This window comes from Trichosurus vulpecula, chromosome 9, assembly GCF_011100635.1.
Source record: "Trichosurus vulpecula isolate mTriVul1 chromosome 9, mTriVul1.pri, whole genome shotgun sequence".
Classification (NCBI taxonomy): domain Eukaryota; kingdom Metazoa; phylum Chordata; class Mammalia; order Diprotodontia; family Phalangeridae; genus Trichosurus; species Trichosurus vulpecula.
In genome coordinates this window covers 182210293-182225031 of record NC_050581.1, presented here as the reverse complement: position 1 = coordinate 182225031, position 14739 = coordinate 182210293, and the positions used below count along the sequence as shown (strand labels likewise).

The 14739-nt window shown below is 39.9% G+C and overlaps 1 pseudogene; it reads right to left on the bottom strand.

Annotated features, from left to right (window-relative positions):
- LOC118832308 overlaps positions 1-14187 on the bottom strand; it is a 121207-nt pseudogene extending 107020 nt beyond the window's left edge.
- Between the last annotated feature and the right edge of the window lie 552 nt (positions 14188-14739).

The following is a 14739-nucleotide window of genomic DNA, read 5'->3' as shown; positions in this document are numbered from 1 at the left end:
AGGTGAAGTACAAGACGGCGCCGAAAATCTACGCTTAACATCAACTCTAGAGGTGCCATCGAATAATGAGACAGGGAGCAAAAATAATGGTAATGCTTTGCACGATCCTGAAAATGAAATAGGAATAACAAAAATGGAACTCCAATTGTTTAAATTTGATGGTACAAATAGAATACACTGACTATATCGAAAGAAACGATTTTTTTTTTATAAAAGTTGGTATGTAACCATCACAGACAAATATACTCCTCTCACAACGTTCACTAGAGAGTGTAAAAACATTTCAGGACCAGCCCACAATAGTATATGCTATTGCCATAATAAGGACCATAGGAGAAAACGGGGAGCTGTTTAAGACTACGTGAAGAGATACTGGAAGATTATATTGATATCTGGGGTTAGGACAATTTCCTTTCTTCCAAGTCCTCTAGCTGCAGCTGGCATCGATAAACCGATCTATAATTCTGCCCTTAACCTCTGTTTGGGGCAAATGAAGCAGCAACAAGAAACAGGACCCATTCCAAATTCTCTCCTGCTTTCAATTCTAACCCATCCTTGTTTTCAAGCCCCCATCCTCCTAGCCTTACAATACTAGCCACCCAGTCTGTGTCTGCCCCCTCCCCCATGGGCAGATAGCCAATATCACTAAATGGCTGCTTGATAGCATCTCACTCCTTTTTTTAGTTAACAGTGTTATTATTAGATTACAACCTAGAAATCACAACAATCTCTAGGCAGTTATGACAAATAAGGGAATTCTATAGGCCACTCAATGCAAGATGAACTATTAAGTTAGCCACAACCTCATAGACGAAACTGATTTTTTAAATAAAAATAAATATTTTCCTCCTTCCCCCTTTTTGTTCCAAACAACAGCATAGCCCCAATGTGAAGGCCCCATGACCCAACAACCAAGCCAAGAACTTAGGTTCAAATCCTGGGGCACCAAAATAACAGAAACCACAATATAGTAGCAAAAAATAAACTTTTATTGAAGGTGATAAGGATCAAAGGGAGGAGTCCGTGTTCTCAAGAGCAGTGGGGGAAGCCTGCAGAAAGAAAACACACACACATATTGATCTGGATAGAAACTTCAACAAATCAAATGTTGCAGTCCTTTTAATTCAGGTTGACTTATATACGCAGCCTACGGAATCACATGGTTCTCTGGGCAGTTATGACAAATAAGGGAGTTCCACTGGCCACTAAACACAAGATGAGCTACAGTAAATTCATCAAAACCATATGGGCAAAGTTGCCTTTGAAATAAAGATGAACCTAGAGGAAGAGGTAATTTAGAAATGTGATGTAGCCCCAGAAGTCTGAGCTCCTTCCTCCCACTTCTCACAGACCACAGACCCCTCATCCATTAGGAAATGTACTTTTGTCATTTGGCAATATAGGAAATGTTGGAATGAGGATGGTCCCTGCACCAAAGCAGATCAGGAATCGTTCTTTAATTTAGAGTCTTAACACATGAACTGACATAAAATATTACAATTTTACTCTGAAATAAAAATGTTCATTCTATTCTATCTTCTTTGCCTTATGGACTTTTTAAATGTATTCCATCAATTGATATGGCATGGTTCTTCGAGGTCTTCTTAAATTCTGGTCCTTCTAGTGTTAAGGCACTGGATAGTTAAAGGATTTGCCCAAAGCCACACAGTCACTAGATCATATCAGCAGTCACATGGTAGAGTCAGTTCAAGGGAGCGAATGGTTGAATTTTCAGTGTGAGCGTTTACATGTGCTACAAATTGGGGTTTGATTTATTCTTTCTTGGATTCTCTAGACTTAAGAAAATGAGGGTGAAATGGAGGTTCAACTTAAAATTATGTCATATGCATACATTTTTTTTTCCAGAGAGTAGGTTAATAAGTATGTACCAGCACACCATGGCACATAAACCATGTTTATTCTGTCTCCATCTCATTATTCCTGGTACTCCCCACAATGCAGAATGTCTACCCTCCCAACCTTCTGTCTCTCCATATACGACCAGTCCTTCAGGCTGGCTATGAGCAAGCCTTGCTTCCTGCAGAGAACCCTGCAGAGAATTCAGAGCAGTCCTCTTCTCTCATTGTTCCTCTAGTTACAGAATCAGAAGAATCAAAATCTGGAAGAGGCTTCACAAGACATCTGGTCCAGCTGGACTCCCATCAGCGGTGACTTTGTAGCTGAGCTGATATGACATATAAGGAGTTCTTCTGGCCATATTGAGATATTAGTTATTACTGGAGCTGGAACCTAGGAATCTAGACTTTTTTTCAATTAGATTTAAAGAGAATTGAACAGGTTTTGGCTTGGCCCACCTACAAGACCCAAGCCTGGAAGCAGAGCAGGGTCGGAGTATTAAAACATCAGTGGAATCATCCTTGTCCTTCCAGATGTCCTGCCAGAAAATCATTACCCCCATTCCATCCAAGCCATTCTCTTCACCCCACCAACTGTCATTTCTTTTACATTTTTCGCTGCTGCCCTGACTCTAGACAGAAGTATCTTTCCCAAATACAGGAACAAAAAATAAATGTCACTGGCCACTTGAAGCTATATTATCTCACCTCTAATTGAAACATATCTGTCTGAGCCACACAATGGTAACTTACTTACATTATCTGGTGGTAAGGAATGTTCCTTTATTGTGCTTTTCAGTAGCTGCCCCTCCCCCAGCGGGTTGGCTGCCATATTAAAGGATTTAGTAATTGGTTTCTTAAATCTTTAACAATTATTTACCTACCAGAGATAAGAAATAAGTCCGTTGTTCTCTGTAATACAAGTTAGAGATGCTAAATAAAACCCAACTGGGTTTTCACGCTCCCCTCGGTGGTTATCACAGACAAATTGGGGTTGCCTTCCTTTCAAGTGATGGCCAGTTTACTACTGATAGATTCTTAAGTCGTTTTCCCAAATATCTGGGAAAACCAAGGAGGTGGAGGGTGGGAGGAGAGAAAGTTCAGATAAATATTCTGATGAAAAAATTTAAATACATGGAATTATATGATGACCTGAAGGTTAATTTAATACCTTCCCAAAGAGACATCCAGAACAATCAGAATACAAAAACCCAAGACTGATAATTCTACACTAATTTGAGTGACTGTTTCTACTACACATCCGTGCTCTCTAATCTCAGTTGAAGTTCAATGCCACAGTCCTTTTCTTCATCCCAAATTGATTCCCTACTGAATACAACACAAGGTCCATTACACCCTTTTTTCCATTGTCCCCAAGTTGCTAAAGCCTCCCTTGTCTCCCAACTCCAAGCAAGTGACCTCAACTCATATTTTACTGACAGAATTGAAGTCATCCTATTCAACTTCCCTACTCTCCATTCACAAATTGCCATCTTCACCCAGGTCCATTTCCCTTCCCTCCTGCCTTAGAGAAATGTTCCTCCTTGTTTTCAAGGTGCTTTTTCTCTACTTCCTCTCAGGAATGTCAGTACAAGAGAGGGGATACAGACTCTGGACTCAGAGGACCCAGGTTCAAATCCCTCCTCCAATGCTTGCTACTCCAGGCAAGTCCCCTAATCTGCAAAATCACACAGCTGGACTAGATGGCCTCTGAGGTCCCTTTCAGTTCTATGAGTCTCTGACCCCCCTGCCTTCTTTTCAGGATTTGCTTCATTAACTCTCCCTGTTTCCTCTCTCATTTGTTCAACAAGCGGCAGACACTGTGTTGGACGATGCTGATAAAAAGACAAAAAGAGGCAGCCCCTGCACTCAAGGAGCTAACATTCCATTCTCTGCATCTTAGTTTACATTTGCACGGCACTCTAAAGATTACAAAGCACTTCGTATGCATCATTTGCCCTTAAGAGCTGTCCAGTGAGATGGGTATGGCCAGTATTAAACACTCAAATGCTCAAATGGATCTGTGATCTCCTGGTTGCAGGTGATGCCTTCAGTGGCACAGCTCACAACCGATCCACGCCGCCTCATTTTGTACAAACCCTGGTCCTCAAATGAGCTTGCCCAGGTTGGGGCTTGGGGCATCAGGGAGGAGAGGAATCCATCCAACATGACAGAAGCCTTCCTCAATTTCCCTTGACAGCTCTGCTGTATCACTGAAGGATGCCATCTTACAAAGGGCAAACTGAGGTTTGGAAAGGTTGAGCTACTTGCCCAAGATTATACTGCCTACTAAGCGATGGCACCATGTCTAAACCCAAATCTTCTGATTCAACACCCATGATCTTTCTGCTGAAACACGCACAATCACTGGAAACACGGTCAGGTCCTCCCAACAAATTTTGACCTTTGGACCACTCCACTTTCTGAGGTGTCTTCCCAATCCCTTCTTTTCACTCAATAACAAACTGTCAGAGAGAAGTTGCCATTTATTGTCCCCATTTCCTCGAAATGTGGCTTTATGCTCATAATCACCTGAAACTGCTTACTCTATATTCACCAATAATCATCATGAAATTCCATGGTCTTTCTTCAATTCTCACCATCAAGGTATTGCCTTTTTTGGTTTTCCACTTCTCAAATTGCATTCAAGACTCTTACGTTACTGAATGTGCTTGATCCATTGCGCCTACATGCAGTCCATCCACCCCAGCTTGATCCAACATGTGGGTGGGGATGATCTCTCTTTCTCTGTCTCTTTGTCATTGACTGCCTCTTTGTCTCCACCTCCATCCTTATCTCCATGTGTATTTCTCACTGAGTCCATGTCTCCATCTGTCTATCTCTCTTTCTCTTTCTCTCTCTCTCTCTCTCTCTCTCTCTCTCTCTCTCTCTCGCTCGCTCTCTCACACACCACACACACACACACACACACACACACACACACACACACACACACACCACCACCACCACCACCACCACCACCACCACCACCTGCAGAAGAATGTTTAGTTTGCCAGAGATGGGAAAACAAAACCATCAAGGTGACAAGTAACAGAAGTCTCAGAAAATTATGAAGTGACCTTGGAAGAGCTGAGTATCAATTAGCCCCCAGGATCCACATCTTCTTATTTGGAGTCAGCAATGAACTGAATTTTATGAATTCTCTGAGGTGCCAGCCAACCACACAGGTGGCCAACCTACATCAGCTTGTGCCTTTGCTTGATCATGCAGACATAGGACCCAAGTGTACCGTCTCCACTAGCACCAAGAGGGAGAAATGATGACAAAGTGATGCTTGGCATCGACAGACGACATTTCAAATCAAACAGCTGCTCTCTGACCTTCCGCCCCCCACCCCAGACCTGAGGAGCTTTAGGGAGAACACGGCCACTATCTTCAAAAATCTTAAGAGTTTTCACATGTTAGAGAAATTAGGGCTTGTTCTGCCAAGACCCAAGACAAAACCTGGAGCCAATGGTTATAAAGAGGCAAATTTACACTTAAGGTAAAGAAAAACTTCTGAACCACTAGGTGGAAAAGTGGGTGGAGAACTGGACTTGGGGTCAAGGAGATCTGAGTTCAAATGCAGCCTCACATATTTACTGCTTTGTGACCCTGGGCAAGTCCCTTAACCTCTGAGAGTCCCAGTTTTCTCATCTACCTCCCAGGCTTGTTGGGCAGATCAAGTGACAGATTTCATGTAAAATACTTCGCAAAACATGAAATATTATGTAAGTAGCTATTATTAGTCAATAATGAAGAAACATTTAAGTTCCTACTGTGTACCAAATACTGCGCTTCATTATTATTAATAACGATAATGCTAATATTGTTATTAAAAACTAAAACTGACTAAAATAGGAATGGCTGGCTGCCTTCAGAGCTAAGAGCTCCCCACTCGTTGTAGGCCCTCGTACAAAGGCCTAGTGGCCACTCCTTGGCAAACTGGGGATGATTTTTTAGGTGCAGGTTAAGCTACGTGACCCCGGCATCCCCTCCGATTCTGAGGTTCCAGAATCATTCCCTCACCTTTTGCCTCTCCCTTGAGAGATACTAATAACTTGACCTGGAGAAATAGGGTTCAGTACCCTGCACTGAGTTCAATAATTATATAAGAGCTCAAGAAATACTAATTTAATGAATTGGGGTGGGAAACCTTAGGAAATAAGGAACTGAGGCAAGGTCTACACAATACCAAGACTTCGCCTTGGATAAATCATTTAATTTCTCTGAACCTCAGTATCTATATCTTTAAAATGGGATAATAGTGCTTGCTCTCCCTAACTCTGTTAGGTTGTTCTGAGTGTCAGACATATAATGAATATGAAAGGTTGGGAGTTTTTAACCTTAAAAGGAAAAGCAGGTGGCACAGTAGACAGAGAACCAACCTCGGCATCAGAAAACCTGCTCTCCAGTCCTGTCTCTCACACCTATGGGCTCTATGACCACAGGTACGTCATGTAACTTCTTAGAGTATCCAAGCAAGTAAAAACATAAGAGGGTTGTCAATCAACACCAGTGGATGGACATCTTAAAGCAAGAGGTCCCTAGCACAGTGAAACAACAGATCTGAACCTCTTTTTCCTCCTCCCTCAAATAGAGGGTTATACTAATTTAAGCTATTTTTTTTAATAAAACCTATTATTGGATTTAGAAGCCACTAGTAGACTGAGAGGGGTAGGAGTGCTGGGCACACGGATTGGCACCAGACCAAACCAACCAGGAACAGCAGAGGAATCCAGACAGCACGCAGCTCTGGGAGAGTGCTGTGTGAGCGAAAAACACCAGAGCAGGAACAGACCCAGGGTGGAAGTACTGGCTACAGCTGTGATCAAGCCCCAGGCCTCTCAGCCCAGGACGGGAGTGGGTCAGAGTGCAGAGCCTGTGACCACAGGAGCAGCTAGCCTGGAGGCCTCCAACACACGGTCTAAAGGTTTGAAACTCACCTTCTTGGACACCCAGTAGCCAGAATGTGCAGGTAAAATGGCTCATATCCCTCCCTTGAATAAACCCAGAGAATAAACCTCAGGAGAAACAGAGGAGCCAGAAGCGGGGCTTCAGTAGCAAGAGAAGTGGGGGAGAAGGCCCTTCCTGTGGTAGTAGAAGGAGACTAGTGCAGGAAGAAAGGTGTCCCAGCAGGCCCCACCTCAGCAGAACAACAAGCGTAACTGAGCCCAAGGGGATGGAGCTAATTAACGTCAACATCAGGACCCCAGACTTGGCTTTGCACAGCCAGGGGAAGTGGCAGACACCAGCACACACAAGAGCGGAGACCACCCATTCTGTAGAACAATCCTGGGGAAGAGGAGACCCCCCAGCAGTCAGACCACCCCTCCCCTACACCTAATGAAACCAGAGGCCACAGCACATAAAGCTAGATCCCAACACAAGAAACTTGGGACAGACCCCCCTGAGCCCCAGAAGCAGAGATCCACTTCAGAAACCAGGAGAAAAAAAAAACACCATGAACAAGAATAGAAAGGAGCTTTCAAAGACCATAGATTCACATTATGGGGACAAGGATGATCAAAATACCAATTCAGAAGAGGACAGCATGGATACTACACCCACATCTGAAACCTCAAAAGGGAAAGTGAACTGGTCTCCAGACCTAAAAGAATTACTGGAAGAACTCGAGGAGGACTTGAAAAACCAAATTAAGGAGGTAAAAGAAAAAATGGAAAAAAAAATTCAACGTGGAAAACAAATCTTTGAAAGGTAAAATCAGGGAATTGATTAAGGAAAATCAGAACATAATTGGAGAAAATGTCTCATTGAAAAGTAAAATCAACCAAATGGAAAAGGAGATAGAGAAGATAAAGGAAGAAAACAAAACATTAAAAATTAGAATTGGGCAAGTAGAAGCTAATGACTCTATGAGACATCAAGAATCAGTCAAACAAAATATAAAAAATGAAAAAATAGAAGAAAACCTGAAATATCTGGTTAGAAAAACAACCGACCTGGAAAATAGATCGAGAAGAGACAATCTAAGAATTACTGGTCTACCTGAAAGCTATGATGAAAAAAGGAGCCTTGACAGTATCTTCCATGAAATCCTTAAGAAAAATTGCCTAGAGGTCCTAGAACCAGAGGGTAAAATTGTCATCGAAAGAATCATCAATCACCCCCTGAAAAAGATCCCAAATTGAAAACTCCAAGAAATATTATAGCCAAATTCCAGAACTACCAGGTCAAGGAGAAAATCCTGCAGGCAGCTAGAAAGAAACAATTCAGATATCATGGAACTACAGACAGGTTCACGCAGGATCTTCCAGCTTCTACATTAAAATACAGGAGAAACTGGAATACGATATTCTGAAAGGCAAAGGAGCTTGGACTACAACCAAGGATCAGTTACCCAGCAAAACTGAGCATAATTTTCAAGGCAAGGAGATGGACATTCAACGAAATAAGGGAATTCCAGACCTTCCTGATGAAAAGGCCAGAGCTCAATGGAAAATTTGATTTCCAAATACAAAACTCAAGAGAGACATAAAAAGGTAAATGGGGGGGGGGGGATTTGGTAATTAATAAGGTTAATTAATTACATCCTTATATAGGATTATTTTGCTTTATATAAGTTGTATATATATATAATATATATATATATACATATATATACATGTCAATTTTAGATTATGACAATTGAAAGGGATATTCATAGACTGGATATCAGTATAAAACAACCGATATTATGATAAAAATATAATTAAGAGATATAAAGGGATGGTTCTGGGAGAAGAGCTAAGGAGGTAGTAGAAAAGGGTAAATAATATCACATGAAGAGACACAAAAACATATTGCAGTAGAGGGAAAGAAGGGAGGGAGAAGAGAAGTATTTGAGCTTTACTCTCATCAGATTTGGTTCAAGAAGGGAATAATATAAATCTAACTAATCCTACAGGCAGTAGGAGGGGAAAAGGGAAAAAAGGGAGGGAGGTGGTCAGAAAGGAGGGAAGAAGTAGTGAGTGGAAAATGGTAAAATAAGGGAGGGGAATCAAGAGGGAGGGTAAACTGAGTAAGGTGGCAGTCAAAAGCAAAACTTTGTTGAGGAGTGGAAGGGGAAGGGGAGAAATAAAAGCATAAACTGGAGGAAATAGGATGGAGAAAAAGACACAGACAGTAATCATAACTTTGAATGTGAATGGGATGAATTCTCCCATAAAACAGAAGCACATAGCAGAATGGATTAAAAACCATACTACTACAATATGCTGTTTACAAGAAACACATTTGAAACAGGGGGATATACACACAGGGTAAAGGTAAAAGGCTGGAGTAGAATATATTGTGCATCAGGGGTAGCAATCCTAATCTCAGACAAAGTAAAAGTAAAGATCTAATTAAAAGAGATAAGGAAGGACACTACATCCTGCTAAAAGGCACCATAAACAATGAAGCAATATCATTGTTTAACATATATGCACCAAGTGGTATGGCATGCAAATTCTTAGAGGAGAGGTTAAGGGATTTACAGGAAGATATAGAGAGCAAAACTATAATAATGGAAGACCTCAACCTCCCCCTCTCTGAACTTGATAAATCTAACCTAAAATAAATAAGAAAGAAGTTAAAGAGGTGAACAGAATTTTAGAAAAGGCAGATATGATAAACCTCTGGAGAAAGCTGAATGGGAATAAAAAGGATGATACTTTTTTCTCAGTGACACATGGGACATACTCAAAAACTGACCATGTACTAGGGCATAAAAACCTCACAATCCAGTGCAGAAAGGCAGAAGTAATCACAGCACACTTTTTCAGATCATGATGCAATAAAAATTATTTGCAATAAAGAACCATGGAAAAACAAGCTAAAAATTAATTGGAAACTAAATAATCTAATTCTAAAGGATGAGTGGGCCAAAGAACAAATCACAGAAACAATTAATAGCTTCATTCAAGAGAATGACAATAATGAAACAACATACCAAAACTTACGGGATGCAGCAAAAGCAGTTCTTAGGGAAAGTTTTATATCTCTAAATGCTTACATGAATAAAATGGAGAAAAAGGAGATCAATGAATTGGGCATGCAACTGAAAAAAACTAGAAAAAGAACAAATTGAAAATCCCCAATTAAATACCAAATTAGAAATACTGAAAATCAAAGCAGAGATTAATAAAACTGAAACCAAGAAAACTATTGAATTAATAAATAAAACAAAAAGCTGGGTTTATGAAAAAAAACAATAAATTGATAAACCTTTGGCCAATTTGATTAAAAAAAAGAAAGAAGAAAATCAAATTATCACTATCAAAAATGAAAAGGGTGAATTTACCTCCAATGAAGAGGAAATTAAAACAATACTTAGGAATCATTTTGCCCAATTGTATGCCCATAAATTTGACAACCTTAGAAATACAGATGAATATCTACAAAAATATAAATTGCCCAGGTTAACAGAAGAGGAAGTAAAATTCCTAAATAACCCCATCTCAGAAAAAGATATTGACCAAGCCATCAATGAACTCCCTAGGAAAAAATCTCCATGGCCAGATGGTTTCACATGTGAATTTTATCAAAAATTTAAAGAACAATTAATTTGTATACTTTATAGACTATTTGGGAAAATAGGTAAAGAAAGAGCCCTACCAATTTCTTTCTATGACATAAATATGGTACTAATACCCAAACCAAGAAGAGTAAAAACAGAGAAAGAAAATTATAGACCAATTTCCCTAATGAATATTGATGCAAAATTTTAAATAAAATATTAGCAAAAAGACTGCAGCAACTTATCACCAGAATAATACACTATGACCAGGTAGGATTTACTCCAGGGATGCAAGGCTGGTTCAATATTGGGAAAACTGTCAGCATAATTGACCATATTAACAACAAAACTAGTAGAAATCATATGATCATCTCAATAGATGCAAAAAAGCCTTTGACAAAATACAACACCCATTCCTATTAAAAACACTAGAAAGCATAGGAATAAATGGAGCCTTCCTTAAAATTATAAATAGCATCTACCTAAAACCATCAACAAGCATTGTATGTAATGGGGATAAGCTAGATGCATTCCCAATAAGATGCAGGGTGAAACTAGGATGTCCATTATCACCCCTACTATTCAATTTAGTACTATAAATGTTAGCTGTAGCAATAAGAGAAGAATAAGAAATTGAAGGAATTAGAATATTCAAAGAAGAAACTAAATTATCACTTTTTGCAGATGATATGATGATTTATTTAGAGAATTCTAGAGAATCAAGTAAAAAACTACTTGAAATAATAAACAACTTTAGCAAAGCTGCACGCTATAAAATAAACCCACATAAATCCTCAGCATTCCTATACATTACTAACAAAGCCCAACAGCAAGAGATAGAGAGAGAAATTCCATTCAAAGTTACTGTAGACACTATAAAATATTTGGGAGTCTACCTGCCAAGACAAACCCAGGGCTTATATGAACATAATTATGAAACACTTTTCACGTGAATAAAGTCAGATCTAAATAAATGGAAAAATATCAGTTGCTCATGGTTAGGCTGAGCTAATATAATAAAAATGACAATTTTCCTAAATTAATCTATCTATTCAATGCCATACCAATCGAACTACCAAAAATTATTTTACAGACCTGGATAAAATAATAACAAAATTCATCTGGAAGAACAAGAGGTCTAGAATATCTAGGGTACTAATGAAAAGAAATGCTAGGGAAGGTGGCCTAGCCATACCAGACATTAAACTATACTATAAAGCATCAGTCATCAAAACTACCTGGTACTGGCTAAGAAACAGAGTCGTGCAACAGTAGAAGAGGATAGGTACACAAGATGCAGTGGTCAACAACTATAGCAATCTACACTTTGATAAACCCAAAGAATCCAGCTTCTGGGCTAAGAATTCACTATTGCACAAAAGCTGCTGGGAAAATTGGAAAATGGTAGGGCAGAAACTGGGCATAGACTAATATCTTACATCATATACCAAAATAAAGTCAAAATGGATTGATGATTTAGGAATACCGTCTGATACTATAAATAATTTGGGAAAGCAAGGAATAGTTTACCTATCAGATTTATGGAAAAGTAAAGAATTCATGACACAACATGAGATAGAAAGCATTACAAAATGCAAAATGAATAATTTTGATTATGTTAAATTGATATGTTTTTATATAAAAAAGCCAATGCAACAAAGATTAGGAGAGAAGCAGAAAATTGGGAGAAAATCCTTAAAACCAGTGTCTCTGCTAAACACCTCATCTCTAAAGTATACAGGGAACTGAGCCAAATTTATAGGAATAAAAGTCATTCCCCAATTGAGAAATGGTCAAAGGATATGAACAGGCAGTTTTTCAGAGGAAGAAATTAAAGATATCTGTAGGCATATGAAAAAATGCTCAAAATCACTACTGATTAGAGAAATGCAAATCAAAACAATTCTTAGGTACCACATCTTTCCTGTCAGATTGGCTAAAATGACAAAACAGGAAAATGATAAATGCTGGAGAGGATGTGGGAAAATTGGAACATTGTTACACTGTTGGTGGAGTTGTGAACTGATCCAGCCATTCTGGAGAGCAATTTGGAACTATGCCCAAAGGGCTATAAAAATGTTCATATACTTTGACCCAGCAATATCACTTCTAGGGTTGTAAATATTTACAGCTGCTCTTTTTGTGGTAGCAAAGAATTGGAAATCAAGGGGATGCCCATCAATTGGGGAATGGCTGAACAAGTTGTGGTATATGAAGGTAATGGAATACTATTGTGCTATAAGAAAATGGGAAGATACAGACTTCATAATAACCTGGGAAAACCTACACGAGATAATGCTGAGTGAATGGAGCAGAACCAGGAGAACATTATACAACCACGGATATATGGATTCTGTGATGACTAACCCTGATAGACTTCACTCTTCTCAGCAATACAAGGTACAAAGACAATTCCAAAGGACTCATGATGGAGAGTGCTATCTACATCCAGAGAAAGAACTATAGAGTCTGAATGCAGATTGAGGCACGCTGTATGCTCTCCTTTTTTTCCCCTTGTTTTTTTTTTCTCTTTTTTTTTCTTGGTTTTGTTTCTTCTTTCTCATGATTCATTCCATTGGTCATAATTCTTCTTTACAACTTGACTATTGTGTAAATAAGTTCAATGCGAAGTTATATGTAGAAAATATATCGGATTTCATGCCATCTTGGGGAGGGAGGAAGAGAGGGGGAGAAGAAAATCTGGAACTCAAAATTATGTGGAACCAAGTGTGGTAAACTAAAAATAAAAAATCTTAATTATAAAAAAACCCTATTATTTACTCCTGGTGAGGAATTTCCTCTACCAATGGAGACTGGAACCTTCTCTTCAATTATTCTCTTCAATTATTACTCTAATTATCAATAACAATATCCCAAACTGCAAGAACTTATAACTTGATTGAAAACCGAAACCTCTCTATGACGTAGCCCTTTATCCTTGAGAGTTGTTATGGCTAAAAACTGTATCACTTTATGATATACCTAAACTTTGCTCAAAATAATAATAATAATATTAATAACCAGTTGGTTGACTTAATGTTTCATTTTTTCATCAGTTGTGTTCATCTCACGTAGACTGAGCCTGAAAATTAATCCTGATATTAAGAAAGTCCTCTTCCCAGCAGACCTATTCTGGAAACGTACAGAGAACTGCAAAATCTCTAAGTGAGAAGGGATAGCAGAGACAAGTTAGTCCAACCCATTGTTAAGCAAGAACCATCTCCATGGTACGGACAACAAATGGTGATCTAGGTGGGGAGGAGGCCCAACCATCTTGTAAAGTAGCACATTCCTCTTTTGGACAACACTGATAATTTGGAAATTTCTTGAGCAGAAATCAGGCTACGACTCCCACCCACTGTCCTTAGGTCCACCTGCTGGGCCAAAGGAGAACTAGTCCAATCCTTCTTTCACGTGGCATTTCCAGGAATGTTTGGCTACCAATCTACCACAGAGTGTGTTTGGTCAGTTCAACACCTCCTTCCTGAGCCCCTGCTGTCCAGAACTGCTGTCCACATTCTGGCCAGTCCAAGTTCGTAGGAATGACCATGGTTACTGCTGCTTTCTGCCTACCCAAGGTCATATTTCTCACATTCCTGCCAGAACAACCTCATTTAGCCACTGCAGTCAAGGAGCAAAAAATGTTAGGGATGAGGGGGGAAAGTTACAAGCTACACTGTTCAGGCCATTTGCTAACTCTAGCCCACACGTCCTCTGCAAAGCCTGCTCAGACTGACTCCGGTTCTCCTTAGAGGCTTCACTTACCCCGTGGCCTGCCTTACTGCAGACCTCAGGGAGGGGCATGGGCTCCACCTCCAACCCAGCATCCATGGCTGCTCCAACAGTTGTTGACCAATGCTGTTCTGTCAGCCACAGGGCTGCCCCCAGGGTCCAGAAGCATCCTATGCTTCTCCTGGCTTCCTGCCCAATGCCCCCACTGCCTGGCTGCATCACTGCTGTGTGTGCGTCTGGCCAGGCCATCCTCTGAACTCTCCATCTGGAAGATCTGTTGGCTTCCATTCCTTTTATTTCTAATCTGACTGATACTGTTGGACTGGGAAATTCAGAAAGGACTGAAGGTCATCTTCTTTCTCCGCTTATCAGCTGGTATGACTGCAGGGGCAGAACAAAGTTGGCACTAAGCCCAATGCCAGGAAACAAATGAGGGTCCCTGATCATTCTATTCTACTCAGTCTTTCTTCCAGAGTCCCAATTAGCTCTCCTCTGCCTGGCACAGCCCATCCAACCTTTGGAACCTATGGATGCTGCCCACTGCAGTGCCATACTCTACAGAGAGCATTTGATAAAAACTGGTTGATGAAAATGTCCAAAGCATATCCAAGTGCCTACTGGCACCTGTGATCTTCCAATAAGATCATATTT